The sequence below is a fragment of the Monodelphis domestica genome, chromosome 5 (genome assembly GCF_027887165.1).
Source record: "Monodelphis domestica isolate mMonDom1 chromosome 5, mMonDom1.pri, whole genome shotgun sequence".
Taxonomy (NCBI): Eukaryota; Metazoa; Chordata; class Mammalia; order Didelphimorphia; family Didelphidae; genus Monodelphis; species Monodelphis domestica.
In genome coordinates this window covers 321,211,625-321,235,318 of record NC_077231.1, presented here as the reverse complement: position 1 = coordinate 321,235,318, position 23,694 = coordinate 321,211,625, and the positions used below count along the sequence as shown (strand labels likewise).

At 45.9% G+C, this 23,694-nt stretch overlaps 1 protein-coding gene and 1 long non-coding RNA gene across 8 annotated transcripts in view; one reads left to right on the top strand and one right to left on the bottom strand.

The window, feature by feature from the left end:
• DGKB (diacylglycerol kinase beta) overlaps positions 1-23,694 on the bottom strand; it is a 643,039-nt gene that overhangs the window by 180,960 nt on the left and 438,385 nt on the right. The window lies entirely within an intron of this gene.
• LOC103104520 (uncharacterized) lies at positions 17,013-19,756 on the top strand. The gene is made up of 2 exons (XR_474221.3): positions 17,013-19,470; positions 19,546-19,756. It is a non-coding gene; the product is annotated as an uncharacterized LOC103104520 (long non-coding RNA).

The window sequence follows — 23,694 nt, the reverse complement described above, 5'->3', positions numbered from 1 at the left end:
TCCCAGCATTTTATTTAAATTTTTGGTTTATTCATTGGGGAAACTATTCTATGTTTTTCTTTCTTTGGCTTTTGATCTCCATGGTTTATTAATAAAATTTATATTTATGTCATAAGAGGAATTTGGTAAGTTTTCTTTATTATCTTTTCAAATACTTTACATTGTATTTGCATTAATTGGACCTTAAATATTTGATAGAATTAAGAATTGTATTTCCTCTTATATTAATCTGAGCAATTTATGTTTTTATAAATATCCATCCATTTTAGATAGTGAGTTTTATTATCCTATAATTGGGCAAAATTATTCCCAATAATTACTTTAATTTCATCTTTATTGACAGTGCATTCACCCTATTCATTTTTGATACTAATAATTTGTTTTTCTTTTGTTCCACCTAGTTAACCTACTATTTATTTTGTGACAAAACAGCTTGTAGTGTTGTTATATTTTTTATTTCTAATTTTATCAACTTCTCCTTGGATTCTGGAATACCATTTTTGGTGTATAATTGAGGATTTAAAATTTTTCTTTTTTTGTCTTTTTTGTTGTTTTTGCTTTAGGTACAAGATGTTGATCAGTTCTTTCCTTTCCTTCCTTCCTTCCCTCCTTCCCTCCTTCCTTCCTTCCTTCCTTCCTTCCTTCCTTCCTTCCTTCCTTCCTTCCTTCCTTCCTTCCTTCCTTCCTTCCTTCCTCTATTTAGCAAGATAAAATTTCTCCAAAGCACTGATTTGGCTGCATTCCACAAATTTCAAAATCTGATCTTAGTGTAGTTATTCTCTTTAATGAAATTATTCATGATTTCTATAATTTGCTCTTTGACTTGCTTGTTCTTTAAGATTAGATAATTTGAATTACAATAATTTCTATTCTAAGCTTCCACAGTCTTTTATTGAATGCATTTTATTGCATTATTATTGTCAGAAATATGGTGTATTTACTATGTCTGCCTTCCTACATTTGGTTGTGAAGTCTCTGTGCCCTAATCCACTGTTAATTTTCGTGAAGATGTCAGGTGCTCCTTTATATTCTCATTGAGTTTTCCTGAGGGGGGGACCAAATAGAACTTTTCTAAGGTTCTATTCATCTCCTTAACTTCTTTCTTATTTATATTATGGCTACATTCATCTAACCTTGACAGGAAAAAGTTAAATTCCCCCACTAGTACTTTTACTGTCTATTTCTTTCTGTAATTCATTGAAGTTTTCCCTTGGAATGTGTATGCTATGTCATTTGGGGCATATATGTTTAGTTATTTATATTAATTCATTGTCTATAGTTCCTTTTAGAAAAGTGTAGTTACTCTATTTATCCCTTGTAATTGGTCTATTTTTGCTTTTGCTTTGCCTTAGAAAATGATTTCTATCCATGCCTTTTAAAAAAAATTTAGTTGAACCATAATAATTCTGTTCCAGCCTCTTATTTTAACTGTGTATGCTTCTCTTTTTCATGGTTGCTTCTTGTAAACATATTGTTAGATTAAGGTTTCTGAGTTCATCCCATTACACTCACATTTAGGTATTAATTCCCAATATTCTGTTTTCTTCTATTCATTCTCCTTTCTCTCTTTATATCCTCTTCTTCCTCTGGTGTATTTTGTATCTCATCACTGCCTTCTTTTATCCCCCCTCTCTTTTATCAATCTCCCTTTCTCATATCCCTTCTACTTCTGTTGCAAGAGAGACATTACTATTGCCAATTGAGTTTGTATATATGTATGTGTATGTATTCCTCTTTGAATCAATTTAGGTTTGTGTGAGGATTGTGTTACCTGCTTCCCCACCATTTTCACATTCACTGTAAAAGCTGTTTTATGTGTGTTTCTTTTATGTGAGATACTTTTCCCCATTCCCCCCCCCCCCAGCATCACTCTTATTTGATAATTATATTTTTAAAATCACACCAAAATAATTTTATATAATCCTATGCCCTCTATTATATAGGATGCTTTGAAATGCTCTAATGATGATAATTATTCTCAGGAGTTGCGTGTATTATCTTCCCATACTGAAAGAAAAAAAGAGTTTAATTTGAATCCATTATGATTTCTTTCATGTTTACCTTTCTATGCTCCACTTAATTTGTTTTTACATGAAAGTCAAATTTTATTTTTAGCTCTGGTCTTTTCATCAAGAAAGCATGAAATTCCTCAAATTCATTAAATATCAGTTTTCCTCTTTAATGATTATTTTTAGTTTTGTTGAGAAGTCTATTTTTGGTTGTAATCCCAGCTTTTTGCTTTGTGGAATATCATATTTCAAGCCTATTACTCATTTAATATGGCAGTTGGCAAATCTTCCATGATCCTGACATTTGTTCCGTGGTATCTGAATAGTGTCTTTCTTACTGCTTTAAGTATTTTCTCTTTAACTAACTGGAACTGGAACTCCAGAGTTTGGTTATAACATTCCTGGGAGTTTTCACTTTGAGATCTATTTCAGGTGGGAATCGGTGGATACTTTCAATTTCTATTTTACCTACTGATTATAAGGTATCAGGAAATTTTTCCTTACTAATTTCTTTATATTTGATGTCTTGGCTCTTCTTTAGATAGTCTAATAATTTTTAAACTTTCATCAATCTATTTTACAGTTGAATTATTTTTCTAATGAGATATTTCACATTTTCTTTTCTATTCTTTCATTCTTTTGATTTTGCTTTGTTGTTTCTTTACATCTCATGGAATTTTTAGCTTCCATTTGCAAAATTCTAATTTTTGAGAAATTATTTTCTTCAGTGAGTTCTTATACTTTTTCTAGTTGTCCAATTATGCCTTTTTTTTGTAAGGAGGTATTTTCATTAGTAATGTTTTATTCCTCTATTTTCTTCCTCCTTTCCTTTCCTTTCCTTTCCTTTCCCCAATTTTATTTTATGGTGCTATTTTCTTTATCATATTTTAGATCTTTTTTTTTAACCAAGCTGTTGTCTTTTTATGTTTTTCTTCCTTTGCTCTGATTTCTTTGCCTTTTTTTCCTCTACCACTGTTATTTGATTTTGAATTTTTTTTTTTGCTCTTTCAGAAAATCTTGTTGGGCTTATGTCCAATTCATTTTTTTGCCCCTTGAGGCTTTATTTTTGGATATTTTTATTTCATTGTCTTCTTCTGAATTTATGTATGGATTTTCCTTGTCACCACATTAGATTTTTATGTTCAGGTTCTTTTTTGTTATTTGATCATTTACCCACCATATTTTTTTGACTTTTGAATTTCATGTTGAAGTTGGGCTCTGTCCCTGGCATGGAGAGAGTGGAAGGACATTATCTTGAGATTAAGGCTTTTTTGCTCTGCTGTTTTCAGAGATAGTTCTGAGGGTTTGGAGTGCTTCCAAAGTGTTATAATCTAGGAAGAGGTGTGGTCACTGTTCTTTTTTGCACTGTTACTTGCCCTTGATCCCTTGGGACTCCAATCAATACTGTTCTTCAGGGCCCATGTTCCCTTCACAATTTAATTGATATGGGTCCTTCTGGATCCTGCTCCCCTGGGACTAGAAGTGATGCAAATCCTCAGGATCCCTTGTAACCAGTGATACTATTTCTCCTATCTCTTGTTACTTTTTGCAAGAAAGGGCTCCACTCCACCCTTGAATTATGATCCATAAGGGATGTAGGCAATGGAGTTGCCATACAGACCCTGGTCCTACATAGTGCAAGCACAGAGAACCCCTGTGATCTCATGCATTTCCAGATCTCCTTACCATCTTTGGGGTGGAACATCTCAGAATGGCCGCTGCTTTTGTTTCTAATGCCCACTCCCCACACATCCATATGGGTCCCAGGCCAGCCTTCTCTCCCCTCCTTTGGATTTCTCCTTTTTGCCTCCTAATTTCCTTTGGCTACTGAATGTCTCACTGTGACCTGTGGTGGGCTCTTCCACTCCAGAATTCCTTTTGAGTCATCATTTTAAAGTTTTTTAAAGAAGAATGTTGAGGGACCTATGCTGAGAGTCTTTCTCTACTCTGTATCTTAGCTTCACCCACAATACTACAAATTGCAAATAAATTATCAAACTGCTTGGATTGAGTTCTCCACTCAGATGACAGTGTCCAAGTATAGATCTGGCCATGAGACTTCCCTAATCAATGAAAACCTCTAGGGAGAAAAAAAAGATAACTCTTCTGCTGCTTAGTACTTAAAGCTCTTTGAGGTCTGGGTCTCATTTACTTCTCAAGCCTTATTACATGTGCGTCCACTTCACAAACATGGTGCCATTAGACCCACTTCCTTATGGTTCCTCATCTTCGCCAAATCATCTCCCGTCTTTCTGGCTTTGCATTGGCAGGACGCGCACTAGCATGCATTCCTCCTTCACCGCTGGTTTCAAATAAAGCTCAGGTGCCATGGCCTTGTATGTGAGACCTTCTTGGTCCCCCCACCAACTGCTAAAGCCTTCCCCACAGCAGGACCTTCCGTCTCTTCTGCATCTGCCTCTACATGCATACATGGCCTTTCCAATTAGAATGCAACCTCCTTGTGGGAAGGGACTGTTTCTCTTTTGTCCAAGGCTTGGAGATGTGCTTGGCCCATAGTAAGCCAATAAATGTTGGCTGCTCTTGCTTTTGTTGTCGCTGAGTCCCCAGGACCAAGCATGGTACCATCGGCAGAGTTTCTTGTTGACAGAATGACTGATACAGGGTTGCACACTGAGCATTCTCTACCCTGATGAAGTCATAGGTCCAAATGAAAAACAACGAGTCCACATGCCTGGGACCCATTTGTGTGTGTGTGTGGATATGGCGTACCTCTCTCTTGGGGCTCTATGCTTGCCTTTAAGAATAGTCATTTCCTTCTTTTGTCCATGCTTAGGAGGCAGGTACAACAGCCTGCCACTCTGTTTTGTATAACTGCTTCATAAATTAGGAGACTGACACTGTCAATCCTCAGTCTTTTCACCTATAAAATAAACTATCCCAATGGAATAATAAATCGCTGTCAGATGGAGCCCATTAAAATTCTTGAAGAAAAATGTTGTATTAAAAAATAACTTCCGTTAGGATTAATGCTCGCCTTCAGTGCGGATCCTTGTTTTATCCTCACAGTCCCTGTAGGAGAGATTGTTGTCCAATTTTTCCAAAGGCTGCTTTGTTCATAACGTCTCCCTTTTTCTGTCTGTCTGTCTGTCTGTCTCTCTCTCTCTTTCCCTCCCTTCCTCCCCAGAAGAATCAAGCGATATGGAGACAGGGTGGAGGAGACCCGAGTCTCAAGCCTTAGTGGGTTTCTGGCTCCTTTCTTTTCCATAGCAGCGGGCTTCCTCCCCCGTGGCCGTGAGAGAAGTCAGGAGGCGCTGAGCAGAGGAGGCCTCCATCAGTGGGTGAAAGGCTGACAGAAGGCTCCGTGCTCTGGGGTAGCACCAGCTCAGGCCGGACGGCCCCTGAATTGGGGCTTTTTGGATTCGGCGAGCTTCCAGCGCACTGTGTCCACGCATCCTACACACTCAATACTCACGTTGGTCCTTTGAAGTCAGCAGGGAGGCTTCCCAGGGACAATTCCCCGCAGAGCGTCCTTCACCCTGTCGGTCACTCGAGGGGCCGAAGCCTTGAGAGGCAGCTAGGGAAGGAGGCAGCGCAGAGGGAAACCAACCTACCAAAGCTCCCCAAGTACAGGATTTGTTCGCAGTCCGCAGCTAGCAAGCGCCAAAGCCTGGAGGAGAGCTTCCCCACGGGGTGCTGAAGAAAGCCGGGCCCAGGAGGGCGAGCGGCGCAGAGAAATTCTCCCACATCACCTTGGACCACAGAGAGCAGGGTTTGGGGACCGAATTTGGCGGGGCTGCAGGGAGTTGTCGGGGAAAACGAACTCTTCTCTGTGCTGGTCTGGGTTCGTTGCTTCACCTACTGACACCGCCTCACAGTTTTCCACCAAACTTTCAAGTTGACAAGTCGGTGTTATCTTGACGTTACTAGTATTAGTTGTTCTGGATGTGGAGCTCACCTCCAGTTTACATATCAGAGGACCAAAAGACGCTGACAGCAAACGAGACGCCTTCCCGGATTCAACACCTGTTATGAGGATGTGGATGTTGGTCCATGTATGCTGCAGTTTGCACGTGATGCTCCTCGATCTTGGAGATAGTTTGTCCGGGTCTTCTGTGTTTCCTTTTGCAATTGCTTTTCCTGCTATTTCCCCTGTATACTGGCTACCTATGAACTTACTTACTCTACTGACTGGGGAGGGAGGGAGTATAACGGCGACCAGAACAAGACACCATCTTACCATTCCAAGTTATTTAATGATCTCGCCTGCTCTCCCCCACACACTGATTCAAGCATAGAAAGGGCAAGTTCTTTTTTCTCTTAGGCAACTAAATACAAAGGAAAGAAGAGCGGGAGAGAAGGAAGGGAGAAAGGGAAGGAGGAGAGGAGGAAGGAAGAAAGGAGGGAGGGAGAGAGGGCGGAGGGGAGGGAGGAAGGGAGATTGGGTCTTAGACCTTGCAGGTCAAGCCATGAGCAGTACAGATCACAGGATTCCAGGCGGAGGTTGCAGTGGGCCCAAGGAGGGTCTCACAAAGCTGGCCCAATGGAATCTGGGACTTGAACTTGGGACCGAAGCCATATAAAATCTTAGGTAACCTGAGCGCAATTATCCTAGTTTCTCCAGAGATTGAAGTTGTCTAAAAGGAGTAATTCCTGATTCCAATTCCAGCATCCTATTTATTCCATCTCTTTAGGTGTCTCATTAGTATTTTGGCAGTTTTGAAAAGAAATAAGGAGAAAGAGAGGCATGATTATTTGTGCCAGATACTCTTCTAAGCACTTTACAGGTATCCTTCCATTTGATCCTCACAACATCCTTGGGAGGCAGGTGGTATTATTTATCCCCTTTTTACAGTTGAGAAAACTGAGGTAAGTGGCTTGCTCAGGGTCTATCTGAGGTTGGACTTGAACTCAAGTCTTCCTGGCTCCAGCCACAGCACTCTATCCACGACCAAAACAAAAGAATGATAAAGCATTTTTCAAGTACTTACTATGAGCCAACCTCTGTGTTAAAGGCTAAGGATACACATACCAGAGCAAAGATGGGAGTCCCTCTTAAAATGCTCACATTCTGTGTCTACTAAGCAGTACAGGGGTTGGGGTAGGGCCGAGGAGGCCATGGGAACAGGCCCAGTGAGAGATGACAGCCAGATTTATGGTGGTAGCCATGCAAGTGAAAATGGGGAGGGGCATGGGTAAGAGGGACAGAGACAGAGAGGGAGGGGGAAAGGGGGAGAGAGACAGAGACAGAGAGATTGGAGATTCAGAATTGACAGGATTTGTAACACATAAACATCACCCTACCAGCCCAAACTAGGAAAATCTTCCCTGTGATTGACTTGACTTTTCATCCAAGGGGTAGCTACCAAGGTTAACCCACCAAGGCATTTAAGCATTTCCTAATTCGAATTCTACACAATCCCTATATCGAATGGATTTTGCTATATTTTAAATAATTTTCCTCTTCTTTTGTTTTTACTAAGATGGAAGCACAAGATGCAAAAACAAAAAAACAAAAAACCAACAACTTTTCACAGAAGCAGAGTGTTGACACCAAACTGAAATGTTCAGCAAAGCCATTTTTCATTCCAAATTAAGTCATAGGGAAAAGGAGAAAAAGTTGTCCTCTACCCCCACCTGTCACCCTGTAAAGGATGACCATTGCTGCCCCTGACACTGTCCCTCCTGGGGTCAAAGACTTACTGATAAGAGGACTAAGAGTTCAAAGTTCTTTACACAGATTTTCCCATTTAAAGCTAAGATTCTTGGAGGACTGAGGGAATCCAGGTGCCTTTTCTGTTCAGCTTATACTTGAGGGATACAGCATCCCAGAGAGGTACCTTTCTTCCAGTTTGCAATAGGAGGAAGACCTCTATTGTGAGAGAAACAACTTCCTCTTCCGGCAACCCATCTCACTTTGAGGAAGCTCCCGTGAGAAGCAAGAATAATAACTGACCTCCTTGTTGCTTCCTCTTGGGCTACTTGTTCTGAGACCAGGAAGAATAAGGTTAATCTGTCTTCCCTGGGAGCTCTCCTGCCCTTCCTCTGGCTTTCTCCTTTTTCTGGGTGCTTCAATCAGTCCCTGCATGGCGCTGATCACATCATCTTAATATTCTCCTTCGTGTTAAAATTCCTAAGAGACGAGAAAACCATACTAGAGATCCTAAAAATTAAGGGAGAAATTAATAAAATAGAAAGTGACAGAACTATTGAGCTAATAAACAAGACTAGAAGCTGGTACTTTGAAAAAACAGACAAAATAGACAAAGTACTGGTTAATCTAATTTAAAAAAGGAAAGAAGAAAGGCAAATTAACAGCATCAAGGATGAAAAGGGGGATCTTACCTCCAATGAAGAGGAAATTAAGGCAATCATTAAAAACTACTTTGCCTAACTATATGGCAATAAATATACCAACCTAGGTGATATGGATGAATATTTACAAAAATATAAATTGCCTAGACTAACAGAAGAAGAAATAGTTTTCTTAAATAATCCCATATCAGAAAAAGAAATCCAACAAGCCATCAAAGAACTTCCTAAGAAAAAATCCCCAGGGCCTGATGGATTCACCAGTGAATTCTATCAAACATTCAGAGAACAGTTAATCCCAATACTATACAAACTATTTGACATAATAAGCAAAGAGGGAGTTCTACCAAACTCCTTTTATGACACAAACATGGTACTAATTCCAAAGCCAGGCAGGCCAAAAACAGAGAAAGAAAGCTATAGACTAATCTCCCTAATGAATATAGATGCAAAAATCTTAAATAGGATACTAGCAAAAAGACTCCAGCAAGTGATTAGAAGGGTCATCCAGCATGATCAAGTAGGATTTATACCAGGGATGCAGGGCTGGTTCAACATTAGGAAAACTATCCACATAATTGACCACATCAACAAGCAAACCAACAAGAACCACATGATTATCTCAATAGATGCAGAAAAAGCCTTTGATAAAATACAATACCCATTCCTACTAAAAACACTAGAAAGCATAGGAATAGAAGGCTCATTCCTAAAAATAATAAACAGTATATATCTAAAACCATCAGCTAATATCATCTGCAATGGGGATAAACTAAATCCATTCCCATTAAGATCAGGAGTGAAACAAGGATGCCCATTATCACCTCTATTATTTGACATTGTACTAGAAACACTAGCAGTAGCAATTAGAGAAGAAAAAGAAATTGAAGGCATCAAAATAGGCAAGGAGGAGACCAAGTTATCGCTCTTTGCAGATGACATGATGGTCTACTTAAAGAATCCTAGAGATTCAACCAAAAAGCTAATCGAAATAATCAACAACTTTAGCAAAGTTGCAGGATACAAAATAAACCCACATAAGTCATCAGCATTTCTATATATTTCCAACACAGTTCAGCAGCAAGAACTAGAAAGAGAAATCCCATTCAAAATCACCTTAGACAAAATAAAATACCTAGGAATCTATCTCCCGAGACAAACACAGGATCTATATGAACACAACTACAAAACACTTTCCACACAACTAAAACTAGACTTGAACAAATTGGAAGAACATTAACTGCTCATGGGTAGGACGAGCCAATATAATAAAAATGACCATCCTACCCAAACTCATCTATCTATTTAGTGCCATACCCATGGAACTTCCAAAAATTTTTTTTACTGATTTAGAAAAAACCATAACAAAGTTCATTTGGAAGAACAAAAGATCAAGGATATCCAGGGAAATAATGAAAAAAAAAATACAAAGGAAGGTGGCCTTCCAGTCCCAGATCTCAGACTATATTACAAAGCAGCGGTCATCAAAACAATTTGGTACTGGCTAAGAGACAGAAAGGAGGATCAGTGGAATAGACTCGGGGTAAGCGACCTCAGCAAGACAGTATATGACAAACCCAAAGATCCCAGCTTTTGGGACAAAAATCCACTATTTCATAAAAACTGCTGGGAAAATTGGAGGACAGTGTGGGAAAGATTAGGCTTAGATCAACACCTCACACCCTACACCAAGATAAATTCAAAATGGGTGAATTACTTGAACATAAAGAAGGAAACTATAAGAAAATTAGGTGAACACAGAATAGTATACATGTCAGACCTTTGGGAAGGGAAAGACTTCAAAACCAAGCAAGAATTAGAAAGAGTTACAAAATGCAAAATAAATAATCTGGATTACATCAAATTAAAAAGTTTTTGTACAAACAAAACCAATGTAACCAAAATCAGAAGGAAAACAACAAATTGGGAAACAATCTTCATAAAAACCTCTGACAAAGGTTTAATTACTCAAATTTATAAAGAACTAAATCAATTGTACAAAAAATCAAGCCATTCTCCAATTGATAAATGGGCAAGGGACATGAACAGGCAGTTCTCAGATAAAGAAATCAAAACTATTAATAAGCACATGAAGAAGTGTTCTACATCTCTTACAATCAGAGAGATGCAAATCAAAACAACTCTGAGGTATCACCTCACACCTAGCAGATTGGCTAACATGACAGCTATGCAAAGTAATGAATGCTGGAGGGGATGTGGCAAAGTAGGGACATTAATTCATTGCTGGTGGAGTTGTGAACTGATCCAACCATTCTGGAGGGCAATTTGGAACTATGCCCAAAGGGCAATAAAAGACTGTCTGCCCTTTGATCCAGCCATAGCACTGCTGGGTCTGTCCCCCAAAGAGATAATAAGGAAAAAGACTTGTACAAGAATATTCATAGCTGCGCTCTTTGTGGTGGCCAAAAACTGGAAAATGAGGGGATGCCCTTCAATTGGGGAATGGCTGAACAAACTGTGGTATATGTTGGTGATGGAATACTATTGTGCTAAAAGGAATAATAAAGTGGAGGAATTCCATGGAGACTGGAACAACCTCCAGGAAGTGATGCAGAGCGAGAGGAGCAGAACCAGGAAAACATTGTACACAGAGACTGATACACTGGTACAATCGAAGGTAATGGACTTCTCCACTAGTATGAATGCAATTACCCTGAACAATCTGCAGGGATCTAAAAAATACTACCCACAAGCAGAGGATAAACTGTGGGAGTAAAAACACCGCTGAAAAGCAACTGCTTGACTACAGGGTTGGAGGAGATAAGACTGAGGAGAGACTCTAAATGAACACTATAATGCAAATTCCAACAACAGGGAAATGGGTTCCAGTCAAGAACAAATGTGATACCCAGTGGAATCGTGCGTCGGCTATGGGAGAGGGAAAGGCGGGGGGGGGGGGGGGGGGGGGGGAGAGGAGGGGAGGAAAAGAAAATGATCTTTGTTTCCAGTGAATAATGTATGAAAATGACCAAATAAAATAATGTTTAAAAATTAAAAAAAAAATTCCTAAGAGACGCTGACCAATACATCTGGGATGTTCCACCAGTCATTAGCAGTTAGAAGCCGCACTCTCTGACTCACTTGGGACTGTTCCCCAGGTCGAATGAACAGGAATATACTGGGCAATCCCAGCAATTAGGGTGGCGGATAATGGGGATGGTGGGGGTGACATCTCTGTATTTTGAAAGTACAACTGGGAACCTGGTTTAGGACCCCATTTTAGCCCCTGGGACCTTATTCAAGGGGCACTCAGCTTCCTGTACAGGAAAGACCAAGTAACCTGGAGTCTTTATTCCTGGATTCCTCTCAAACTGAGTTGCAGCAATGGGAGCTCTGGCCCCACAAGGGCCTTTTATGAATCTAGCCCTAAATTCCTAGTCACTGTAACAATGGCTTCATTAATTCTGCAATCACTCACTGTCATTCCGGTTATAATGGGCAAAGCTCTTAAGAGAGAGAAGAGGGAAAATTGTTTTATTCCTGTGATTTAATTTAATATGAAATATGAACAATGGCCGAGATGGTCCTCCTGTTAAACTTTGGAATCTGCCTTGTGATTTACAGCACGGCTTTTCTTTAAGGGTTACGTGTTTTGGCATGAATTTTAAACCTTGGAGGACTGAAATCCAGAGATCCTGCCCACCAGTGGTGAACGCTGTGCAGGTAAGGTGGGGGGAGCCGCCAGATTAGGATGGGGTAGAAGCCAAGGCACCTGGCTGGGAGGCCTGTCCAGGTTTGGGATTTGGGGAATCAAAAAAGCTCTGTTATGTCTTTTATCATTGGAAGCTTCCATGAGAAAGACCTTTCTCAGATGGAAAGCTGAATGGGGAATGCACGTGTGTACATGAGGACAATTTCAATCCACAGCCAGAAGGAAAACACTGCGTCTGCTTCAAATAACTACACAACTGGACCCAAATGGACTTTGAACACCTCCGGGCACTGTCTCCACGTCTCCCTGTGGATTTGTATGCCCAGCACTTAGCACAGTGCCTGGCAAGTAGTAACAACTGGATAAATTGTTCCTTCATTTGTATACAATCTCTGGCTCATTCTTTCCCATTTAACTGTCTCTTCCCAAATCCATTTCCAATAAAAAAAAATCAGATTAATAAAAGTCTGAGGTTAGAAGTTTTTTTAAAAACATAAAAGGAAACATGTAATAACTAAGACAGGTAGGGAGACCCCCCAGTGCCTGTAAAGAGGGGGAGAAAGGTTCAGACTTCCTTGAGGGAGCCTTAGGGAAGGAAGAACAAAGACAGAATTATGGTCCTGGATCTGGTGGCGGGAGTGATCAAGAACACATGATTGGCCTCAATGCCCCTCGTGTCTTGGCCCCATTCCTTCAGAAGGCCAAGTTTGCCCATCTCCTCAGGGCTTCTGGGTCTGGTGCCATCCACACGTCTCCTCTAGATCTGGGCTCTTTTTTGAGTCAGGAACTCTGTCCTCGACCCATTGGAAGTAGCCTCCCTGGACAGGTAGCACATCACGCAAACATTTACTAAGCCCCGTCATGTGACAGGTTACATGCCAGGCAATGGGGTACAGAGGATGAAAGTGACCACACTGACCATCATGCATTCTTATCGGGGAGAAGCCAAGGACATGTGAAACATAAGCAATAAACACAAATGAAGAGGGAACTTAAGCTCAGTATTGGGGGGGCAAGCAGTTGGATTTTGTGAGATGGAAGGAAGGAAGGAAGGAAGGAAGGAAGGAAGGAAGGAAGGAAGGAAGGAAGGAAGGAAGGAAGGGAAGGAGGGAAGGAGGGAGGGAGGAAGGAAGGAAGGAGGGAGGGAGGGAGGGAGGAAGGGAGGAAGGGGAGAAAGAAAGAAGAGGGAGAAAGAAGGAAGGAGGAAAGGAAGGAAGGAAGGATTTCTAGACATGGGAGATGTTGAGGACAAAAACGTAGAGTCTAGAGATGGAATTTCATGAATGAGGAACAGGGGAAAAGCCCACTGAAGCTGGATCAAAGTTGCCGTGAGGGAAAATCACATCCATTGAAGTTGGAAAGATGAGTTGAAGCCAGGATGGGAAGAATATTAAAAGCTAAACAGAGGAGTTTGTATTTTGTCCTAAAGGTAACAGGAAGCCCCCAGAGTTGCTTGAGAAGGGGCATCCAATGGTCAGATCTACATGCTAGGATTATTTCTTTGGTAGCAAAAAATAGAATGGACCCAACCAGGAACAGGGTTGGATCAGGGAGACTAGTCAGGAAATTATTGTCATAATCTGGACAAAAGGTGATGAGAGCCTAAGGGAGGGGGAAAAGGGCTCAAAAGTGTCACCTCCCTCTGTCAAGGAGAAGTGGTGCGAGACCCCAAGAGGTGTTGGGACCTGGCCAAAGGTCACACAGGGTATTTCAAGGGTAAAACTTGAACCTGGATCTTGCTGTTATTGAGGTTGATTTTCTCTCTACTCTACTACTCATTGGCTCTGTATAGGAACATACTAAGCACTTTATAAGACAGTTAAAGAATAATGCCTAATAACAATTGTCCACACTCAAAATACCTATATATATGTATATATTTTTGTGATAACTTTTGTTTTTCCATCACTAACTATCCCTTATAATGAACAATAAGAAAAGGAAGAGGGAGTTCAAGCAAATTAACCCTAATATCAGATAATATGTAATCTATAGACCTGCAGTCCCTTCTGCAAAAGAGTAGAGAGGAAGTACCTTTTCACTATCTCTGATGGTCATGATAATTTCAGAGAAATGCTGACATTTCTACCAAAAAGGCATCGCTCTGATGATAAGTCTTTGTACATCCTGGTGAAAGAAGGAAGGTTTGTCCCTTTCTTTTTGTTTTTTTAAAAGCTGGCCAGAAAACAAAAGAGGGAAAATGAAAGAAATAAAAGTGAAAAATAAGACCAAATGCTGTGGAGGGAAGTGTGGAATGCAGAGGAGACAGCTGGATGCATGCTCAGCTCTCAGGGCTTCTGCAAGAGAATTGTCACCCATCTTGTCACAGGAATTTTCATACTTTCTCATGACACTATGAGATCATTTGAGGAATTTTCCACATTTGCAGTTGGTAGCTCATTTCTCTCACTTCATTTTCTTTCCTGCTTTGGCTGAATTCATAGAGTGTTTGCTTTCAAACTGTGGTCCTTGGGTGAGACCTTCCAAAGCTTTCCCTTCATCTGTAAGCCTGAAGCAGGTACACGACTGTCTTGGTTGAACCGATCTTTGAGTTTGTACATCCGCTCTGTTAGCAGTCCAATTTGCAGCTGATCCATCATGAAGTTCATTAAAGGAATTAGAAGATGATATGTTGGTCCCACCCACTCTTTCTCCTTTCTCTGCCTGAGCACACTGATGATTTGTGGGAAGAGGAGGAAGGATGGGGTCGAAGGAGTCTTTAGTGCTTTCCAGGGGACTGATTGATGAATGGAAATCTTTGAATCTTTGCTTCTAATGCAAGAACTTCCTGTCTGGATTAGTCTAAAGCTTCTGGGGAGGATTTGTTTGAGGAACTACTAAGTCCACCTGAAACCAAGGTCATGTTAGGTGGCCATAAGTTGTGTACTAACAAGCTGTTAGTGTTTATTGACTTTCTTTGGAATGGATTCTGTGTATGGCACAGGATTTAATTAGCTAACTATGAAGCAGGCAGACATTGACGGGACAAAGCACTGATCACCGTCGATGCTCTGAGAAGGCTTTCAAGGAGAGATGGCCATTATTTGCAAAGGCTCCCAATTGAAAGGGGAATCGTCTCTTCTGAAAATTAGCTTCAGACGGGTAGTGTAGGAGGGCTAAGCCACGGTTTGTTTGGAAAAGGTCCGAGTTTTTCATTCGCTGTCGGCTCCGTGTGAGTCCACTGGGGGTTCTTGTCCGAGCACCCGAGCTGGGCTCCTTCCTTCACCAGGGCCGCCTTGCCCCCCATTTCCCTCCCTAGACTTCTCCCACTGTGACGCCATATTGCATTCTACTCATGACTGCGCTCTGGCTTTTGCTAATGGATTCCACCAGCTGTTGTTTTCTTTCCTTCCCACATTTCACTTTCAGGGGAAAAAAGAGACTGTATTGCAGTGAACTCCATGCTTATTCTCTGCGAGCGTCTCCATTTAAACCCCCAAGACAAAAGGAAAAGAAGCCCCGCCCGTAACCTGGGATGGGGGAGGGGGGCTGCTCTGGGCCCCTCAGCAGATCACGCCTTTCTCATGCTTCCTTCTCTTCCGGCCCAGGATGACGAGGAGCTGACACGAGCCCCGGCACCAACAGGACGCAGGGAGCTGCGGGGCTTTCAGCCCAGGCTCCTGCAGAAGTGGCACCCGCAGTGGAGGTCTCTGGGGCACCTCTAGCTCTTCATGGCCAATCTGGGCCTCCCAATAGGATGAGATGTTGTGAAGGGGCAGAAAGAAGGGAGGACGAAGCCCGAGAGGAACAAGGGCCGCCGGGGCTCCTGGCGGAGCTTTGAAACCGGACACTCGTGAGATAGAACTGTGGGTGCCGTCCGGCTACTAAGAGGGATCTGAAGAACAGAAGCCTTTCTTTGGCCAGCCCCTGGCCAGCCCCCCCCCCCCCCCCCCCCCCCCCCCCCCGGCGCGCGCTGCCCCAGTGGCCGGGCCGGGTGGCAGGAGGGAAGGCCACCTCGGAGTCACCAGCAAAAGCGGAAGTCAGAGACGATTAAAGGGGAATCATCGGGGAACGGGCTGGACTCGCCTTTGGCCCTGCGCCCGGCCCAGCCCCCGAGTCAAGCGCTCTTGGCAGCGGCACCTTTGGACGGCTGGCCCACCGCCAGCCCCTTCCTCCACGGACCCCCGAGTGCGGCCTCTGGAGACGATTCTCCTCCGAGACGGTCTCATTTCTTCCGCCTAAACACCATCTAGTCTCACGTGGCCCAACCCAGGTGCGGCCGAGCCCACAGAGGCGCAGCGACAGCCGCCCCGCAAATCTGCACGGAAGCCTCCCCTCTCCGTAGAGCTCTGCCGCCTCTGATGCCCACCGGATCCCATCAGTCTCCTCGGCCCTCCATGTAGCCGCTGCCCCGCCCTGTCTCGGCGCTCCCCTCCCCCTCCCCCACCAAGGACTCCGAATCTCGTCCTGCTTCCTCTGCACCAACCCGGAGCTCAGACTTAGGGACAGAAAGAGGGCGCGCGTGGGCTGCAGGTTGGGGACCCCCCATTTCCCATAAAGCCCTTGTGCGCTGAGGTCAGCAGAGGAGCGGGAGCAAAGGGGCGCCCCTGGCTCACGGCTTTTCGTTGCTTGGCTGCCAGCAGCTCCCTTTCCCATAAGATGAATGTGGGAAGCGGCGCTAAGAAGGCGGAAGAATGTGGGCCCAAGAGGAGCCCAGCCAAGACCAGCCCAGGGAGGGCTGCAGCCTGCGGCCTCCCCACCCACGCTTCGCCACCATCACTAGAGACCTGGGGGGGGGGAGGGGAGGGAGGTTCTGTTTAACGATCGATCGGCCACTCTGGCTCTTGGGGCTTTTACGCACTTCTTTCACGTCTGCCTCATCTGTCAGCTCTCTGCGTGAGGGGCCGCCGCATGGGGCCTCGGCCACCGGCCATCAGTGACTTTTCAGCCATCCCACCCTTAAGTGCGCTGGCCGTGGGCGCCATTATCTTGTGTAGGTGCGGGGCTGCGCTGATCTGCGTTGATCCCGGAGCTGAGAGGAAGGGACAGTCCGGGCCGCCCCCGCCTCTCCTGGCCCCGCCCCCGCCTCTCCTGGCCCCGCCCCCGCCTCTCCGCCCCCCCCCCCCCCCCCCCCCCCCCCCCCCCCGGGCTCCCCATCGATTCCCAGCAGTCGTTGTCCATGAGCGGCTCCACTTCCCATTTCCTCTCCGGAGCCGGCGGGAAGGTCTTTGGGAGCCGCTCTCAGCTCCAAAATAAATCACGGCTAATTCCTCTAAGCGGAATCAATCAGCAACCTGTAAAAGAGGGCGGCTGTTGGTCGATGCTGGCAGAAAAGCAAACAGCGCTGAGCCTCTCCCGGCCATTAGGCCCTAAATGGCCCCGAAAGTCAATCAATACCTGCAGGCAGCCCTCCGGCTATTGTTTGGCCAGGAGAGATGGATTTTCTCTGGCTTGCGGCGCTCCTCCGGGACAACCGATAATCCTGGGAGAGTCCTAATAAGTTCGTTATCTAGTTGGGCTCTCGCTGGAGCATTTAAATGGGCCCCATCCATCAGTCACCCTGGTTCAAGGTAGGGGGGCCTGACAGCCCGCTTTACCTGGGACGGCTCTCTACCCCGGGAGGACACGGGACTCCGGGCCACGCGTGGCCATTCCCTTCCAGCACTGAGCCCAACGGGAGCAGAGGCCGCCGGCCACCCAAGGGGGGCATCTCACATCCGGGCATCAGAGACGGCAACGAGATTCATCAATCTGGAGGTCAGCTGCGCTGGGATGCCATTTTCCTCGCCAATGTTCCCCAACTGGTTTCGCTAAACAAGACAGGATCAGGAGGTGACGTCGTGACTATGGGGGGCTCTCACGAAGGCAGCGCCCTCTGCCGCTACTGCGTGTGCTCACTTGTCTGCCCGCTCCAGGCCTGGAGCTCCCCTCACTGCTCAGGTCGGACCGCCAGTCACTGGGCCGGAGGAGAGGATCTCCGGAGCTCCCCAGGCCGTGCCGGGCCGCCTTTCTTTCCCTCAGAGCCCATCGGTGCTTCTTTCTTCCTTGGGCCGTCACACGCTTGGCTCGAACCATTCTGTCCTGCCCTGGTTCTCAGCCAAAGAAATTCTTGATGAGGGAGAGACCGGCAAAGAGGGCCTTCCCGGAAGGATCCTCCTGTCCAAAGTCTCTTTTCTCCTGGAGACGCACCGCAAAGATGATCCCTCCAATGGGAGGCGTCCCCGAGCTCCCCCCTCCCCCCAGTCCGGCGACGCTCCAGCCCAGGTAAGGCGGAGGAAGGCAGACTCTTCCTGGTAAGGTCATGCTCCTCCAGGGAGAGCAGGGAACAAGGCAGGCCCGAGCACATATAGGAATGCTTGCCCTGCAGGGAGACGCGTGCTACGGACCTGAAGTCAGAAGGGGAAAGAGAAAAGAGAAAAAGACCTCGTGCAGGCATGGGGTCAAGGTGCCAGCCAGGATCTGGTGCCGGCAAAGAAAGCACAAAAAGGGGCCCCTCCCAAGCGCACAGAATTCGCCGCGGCCCAAGGAATGAAGCGGTGCTTGGCCATGGTTCCTTTGAGACGGTGTAGAAGTGGGCTCCCCTTTGTGTGTGGGTGCCAAGAGTCCCACAACTGCCACTTCAAGTATTCTTAATTCGATGCTTTTGTTATCTGACGAGCCACGCAATGGTTTGCTGTTGGCTCAGATTCGTGAGGTGAAAAACGACTTATCGCCAACAGCCACAGTGATTCTGATGGGTGTCCACAGGGCATCCTAGGTGGCCATGAGTGCCGATATCGGTCCTACGGGGCATCCTAGGTGGCCATGAGTGCCGATATCAGTCCTACGGGGCATCCTAGGTGGCCATGAGTGCGGATATCGGTCCTACGGGGCATCCTAGGTGGCCATGAGTGCGGATATCGGTCCTACGGGGCATCCTAGGTGGCCATGAGTGCCGATATCGGTCCTACGGGGCATCCTAGGTGGCCATGAGTGCGGATATCGGTCCTACGGGGCATCCTAGGTGGCCATGAGTGCGGATATCGGTCCTACGGGGCATCCTAGGTGGCCATGAGTGCGGATATCGGTCCTACGGGGCATCCTAGGTGGCCATGAGTGCGGATATCGGTCCTACGGGGCATCCTAGGTGGCCATGAGTGCGGATATCGGTCCTACGGGGCATCCTAGGTGGCCATGAGTGCCGATATCGTTAAGTGCTTCTTTACTAGACTCCCATAACCAGAGACCTTTTGCAATGGTCAGATTTTAAGACTACATTTTCAAAAACAAAATAATGTGAAAATATCAAGGAAAAGACATCCTTCACTATCTGATTTCAGGGAAGGTAAAAAAACTGAATAAGATGGAGTGAGTGCACGTTCCCATTGGTCCAGCCCTCTCTAATGATCAGCCCCCACCTACTGTTTTCCCCAAACCTCTCTTTCTTTACATCCCCTTCTCAGTTCTCTGGGATCTTGACAAATGCAAATCGTCCCTGAATAGGAAGCTATCTGGTTACTACAGCGGCCTGGCAAACACAGAGCAGTCTTTTTCTGCTGTTTCCATCCTCTAGACATGGCCAGGAGGGGGATAAAAAATGTAAGTACTTGTACGTTCATTTCATCTCTTTTCATCTTAAATAGCAAAAATTAACCTTTTTCATTTAATTCGTAGTGGTACCCAGAAAATCAGTGATGGAAAAGAAGATCAATTAGGTCATTTAGTCCATTTCCAAGGCTCCAATTTTCTCCTTCAGCAGATTAACTTTGTCCTGTCCAGCTCTAAGTGACTGAAGAGATGGCTTTCGACAACTTCGTTGGACTCTTTTCTCAATCAAATTTATCTGAATCAAAGCATCATTAAAGACTTTGCTATTAGAGTCAAACTCAATTGTCCTCTGCTTAATTGTAGCTCATTTGTCCTGTACCCCTCTTGGCTACACTAAGCAAACTTTTTTTTTGTTCTTTGATTCCATTTATTTTGGACTAACTCTTCCTAATCTAAGACTACAGACATTCACGTTCTCCACTTAGAGCAGAAGTGATCGGTCGTGTATTAAGGTTCTGTTCTCAGAATTTGGAAACTAAAAGGGAAAGGCTGAACCCTTCCGTACCAACCTCAAAACTAAATTCTCGCATCAGTTTCTCAGACCTAACATGCACTACTATCATGCTGGCCTTTCCCACCTTCTGCTACCAGCAGGGCCCAGAGCAATGGAGGAAGGAGAGGGGGTTTGAGGGTCCCTCTAGGGTTCTCTATAGAGCACCCATTTTATTTCATTTTTCGGTCACTCTCTTGGCACCAATGGGTGCTTCTTCTCCCATGAATTGATAAAATGAAAATCAAATCAAACCCCAAAGCCTTTCTTCCTCGATAATGAGTAGCTGTCTGGTAATAAACAGGCAGGCCATAAAATGGATGGATGAAAGAAACACCCAGAAAGTCCATGGGGATGGCTGGATCCATCCATCCCAGGAGGATCTGGTTGGGTCTGGGAAATGGCCTCTCCAGGAGGCGGCAAGGGCCTTGAGCCTCCATGAGACGGCACCAGGGGAAGCTCGGGAGGGGGAGCATCCACTAGTGTGCCGGCGATAATGCGAATCAGTACATTATTGATCCTTCGTTTTTGTCAAGGTCATTTAGAGTTTTTAAAAATGATCTTACATGAATGCTTTAGGATAGCAGATGCGGGCTCATCTGATTCACAGAGTAAATGCTATTAATTATGAAAGACAGTCAATAAAAAAGCTTGTTCTTCCAAAACAAAAAGGCAAATCCTACAGGCAATTTGATTTATGGTGATGAACACGGTGATGAAATATGTCCACTCGCCGTCCCTCTCTCCACCTGGCCCCACTGGAAAATCCATAGCAATCATCTGCGCATCGTCCCAGTGAAGACTCCGATTCATAATACTCGATACGCAAAGTGGCCAGTGCCGAGGCAGAGGGTGCGCATGGAAGGAGAGTGGGCCTTGCGGTCAGGACGGCCTGGGTTCAAGTTTTGCCTTATCCAGATACTGGGGAGGTGAAAGGCTGTGCCCCGCCACCCCGACCTCTTTCAGATCACCAGAGAAGCTCCACTCTAGGAGAAGGGCTTTCCCCTACTAAACGGAGGGCCCCATCTGTGACTGGCCAAGGAAGGGCGCATACGTGTATACGGACACGTCTGTACATGTACACACATAGCTGTGCAGGTGTCACTAGCGAGAGGTTCTGGAGAAAGACTTTCCACCATCTTTCTGGGTCCAGACCTCCTGCCCGCTCTCACTTAAGAGAGACTTGGAGGCTACCGGGACGGGCAGATCGTTAGAAAGGCCGAGTGGATGCAGCTGTCGGTACGTGTGCGGAACTGCCTCTGCCTACATCCACGCCTGTCCCCATTTCCGCCCTCATTTTCCGTCTCTGCCTCGCCCTCTTTCCTCTCCTTCTCTCCTCCCTCCCTGCTTATCCCAAACAAGACTGGCCCCCGGCACAGCGAGCTTCTTGGGGAGGCGGGGCAGAGCTTCCTCTTCTGCCTGCCCCATCACTGCTGACCTTCGCCTTCGTGCGGCTCAGCTTCTTCCTGTGTTCAGTAAGAGGGGCCCCGTCAAAGGAGTGGAAGTTCCCTGGTGCCTCCCGGCCTGGGCTCGGGACAGCGACCCCCCAAACACAACGCCTGACTTCAGCCACATTTATCGGTAGGTCCTGATTCCGGATGAATTAATCCCAGTGAAAGGAGGGCTTTCAGCTGCCATGTTGTTGTTCAGCCATTCAGTCATGTCTGACGCTGTGACCCTGTGACCCACCGATACTGTCTGTGGGTTTCTTGGAAAAGATCCTCTTTGCTATTTCTGACTCCTTTTTAAAATTTAAATTAAGAATTCATTTGTTTATTTATTTGATTCATTTGTTTGTTCATTCTTTCATTCCTCCATTTATTTGTTTGTTTGTTTAAATGCAGGGAGGGTGCAGGGCTAGTAAAGGTGGAAGATCCCATTTCAGTGGGGTCTCTGCCAGGGCAGCTCCAAGCTGCCCCACGTGCAGACTGCCTTTATTCCACCGAGCTGAGCTAGGAGACGGCTGAGAAGCATCTCCCAACATCAGCCTATCCTGGTCCTACGGAAATGGGCCGACGGAGGGCCCTGAGCTACATATTAGCTCATGCTGGTGGCATGCCCAGAAGAAAGAGAAGAGTCCTGGGGTGTGAGCCACTGGAGCTCAGAAGCGCTCCCTTGTCAGCGGCCCTGGGGACAAGGACCGCGCAGAAAGGCTTTGCGGGAAGCTCCCGCCCTTCACCCCGAGCGAGCCTCCAGCTTTCAGCAACTCCCTTGTCCACCCTCTCCAAGGCTGCCCTTGGCCAGCGCCCTCGGAACAAGGTGGCCCATCAATGGGTCAATAGAAGGTTACTTTGCTCCCTCGTAGTCGCGGCGAGGAGCAGGCAGCCGGAAGCATCCGCAGAGGACACGAGCACGCCTATTTTTTGTCCTTTTAGTGGGGTGCAGGCAAGTTATGGAGTTTGGATCGGAGCCCGTCCCCAGGCTCCCCCGGAGAGGGCCACCTCCTGGAGCACCTCCTGACCCAGCCTCGCCCCCCGCAGCCTTCCCCAACACATGCACACATGGAGGCACATACATGGCCACTCTCACGGCCCTGACCTTTCCCAGGGCCCCGCTTATTCCCCGTGACTTGGGAAATGCTTTGTCTTTATCCCTGTGTGCGTGGTCTCCCCCTTCCCAAGGAAGCTTGTGTGAGTGAGAAAGCAGCATCCTGGGAGTGAATAAGTACGGAGGAGTGTGTGACGGTGCGCGTGAACCTCTGGATCCCCAGCATCTAGCGCTGGGCCCGGCATAGAGCAGCTCTTCAATCGATACTTCGTGAACTGAACGGGAGTGATTACTTTTGAGGAAGTTCCCCAATCCCCTTCCGATGGCTTGGCCACGGCCTTGTTCCGACACTTGGGCTCCCTCTGATTTCAGTGGCACAAATGCGGCTTCAAGAGAGCGCTGGATTCAAGTTCTGTTTTTTCCATGACCTTGGCCGTGCTGCTTGACGCAGATGAGCTCCAACGATAAGCTGCCTCCCTCAGAGGGCTACATAATCCCCCTCGAGAAAGAGGTTTGCTCCTCATTAGAGCAAAGCGAGGGGCTGAGATTATTGAGAAAGCAATGAGAGAAGCCAGGGAAGGGCAGCGCCCCGTCTGCTTCCCAGTGGAGGCCATGCAAGTGGCCAGTGTGCCTTTGGGATGAAGCCAGCTGACCTGGTCCACGAGGAGCCTTCTGTGCTATTGGTCGAAATGATGACAACAGGTTATTTTCTAGCAGTCTGTAACCCTTTTTGGCTTTCCACCAGCAATAGCATTCAATCTGGATCTGCACAGCACTTTTCTGGTGTAAAACCTTTGGTAATAGTCTCTAATGCATCGATGATACTTTAAGCCGGCTGAAAAAGCAGCAAGAACCATCTGGCACGGAGGCTTTCAGAACCGAACATTCCACATAGGCACCCATTTGTTGATGGGTTTTCTGCAGAGTCTAATAATCAATATTAATTAATTACGGAGCAATGAAGGCAGGTTCCACACTTAAACTGGATGAAGAGAACAGAACAGCAGACAGAAGAACTTTGAGGCAGTAAGATTTGCCTCTCGATCCCAAGCCCCCCACTTTCTGCATGTCCCACGTCCCAGGGAGAAGCTTGGGTTTCTCTTCGGGGAACTCTTTCTCTTGTCGACCTCTCCGGGATATTTTGAGCAGGAAATGAAATGGTGTTCTCACCCTTTGGTCCCATTCCTCTCCCCTTGCTGCCCCGGCCTAGGGCTCACTCCAAATCCTCGAAGGCAGTT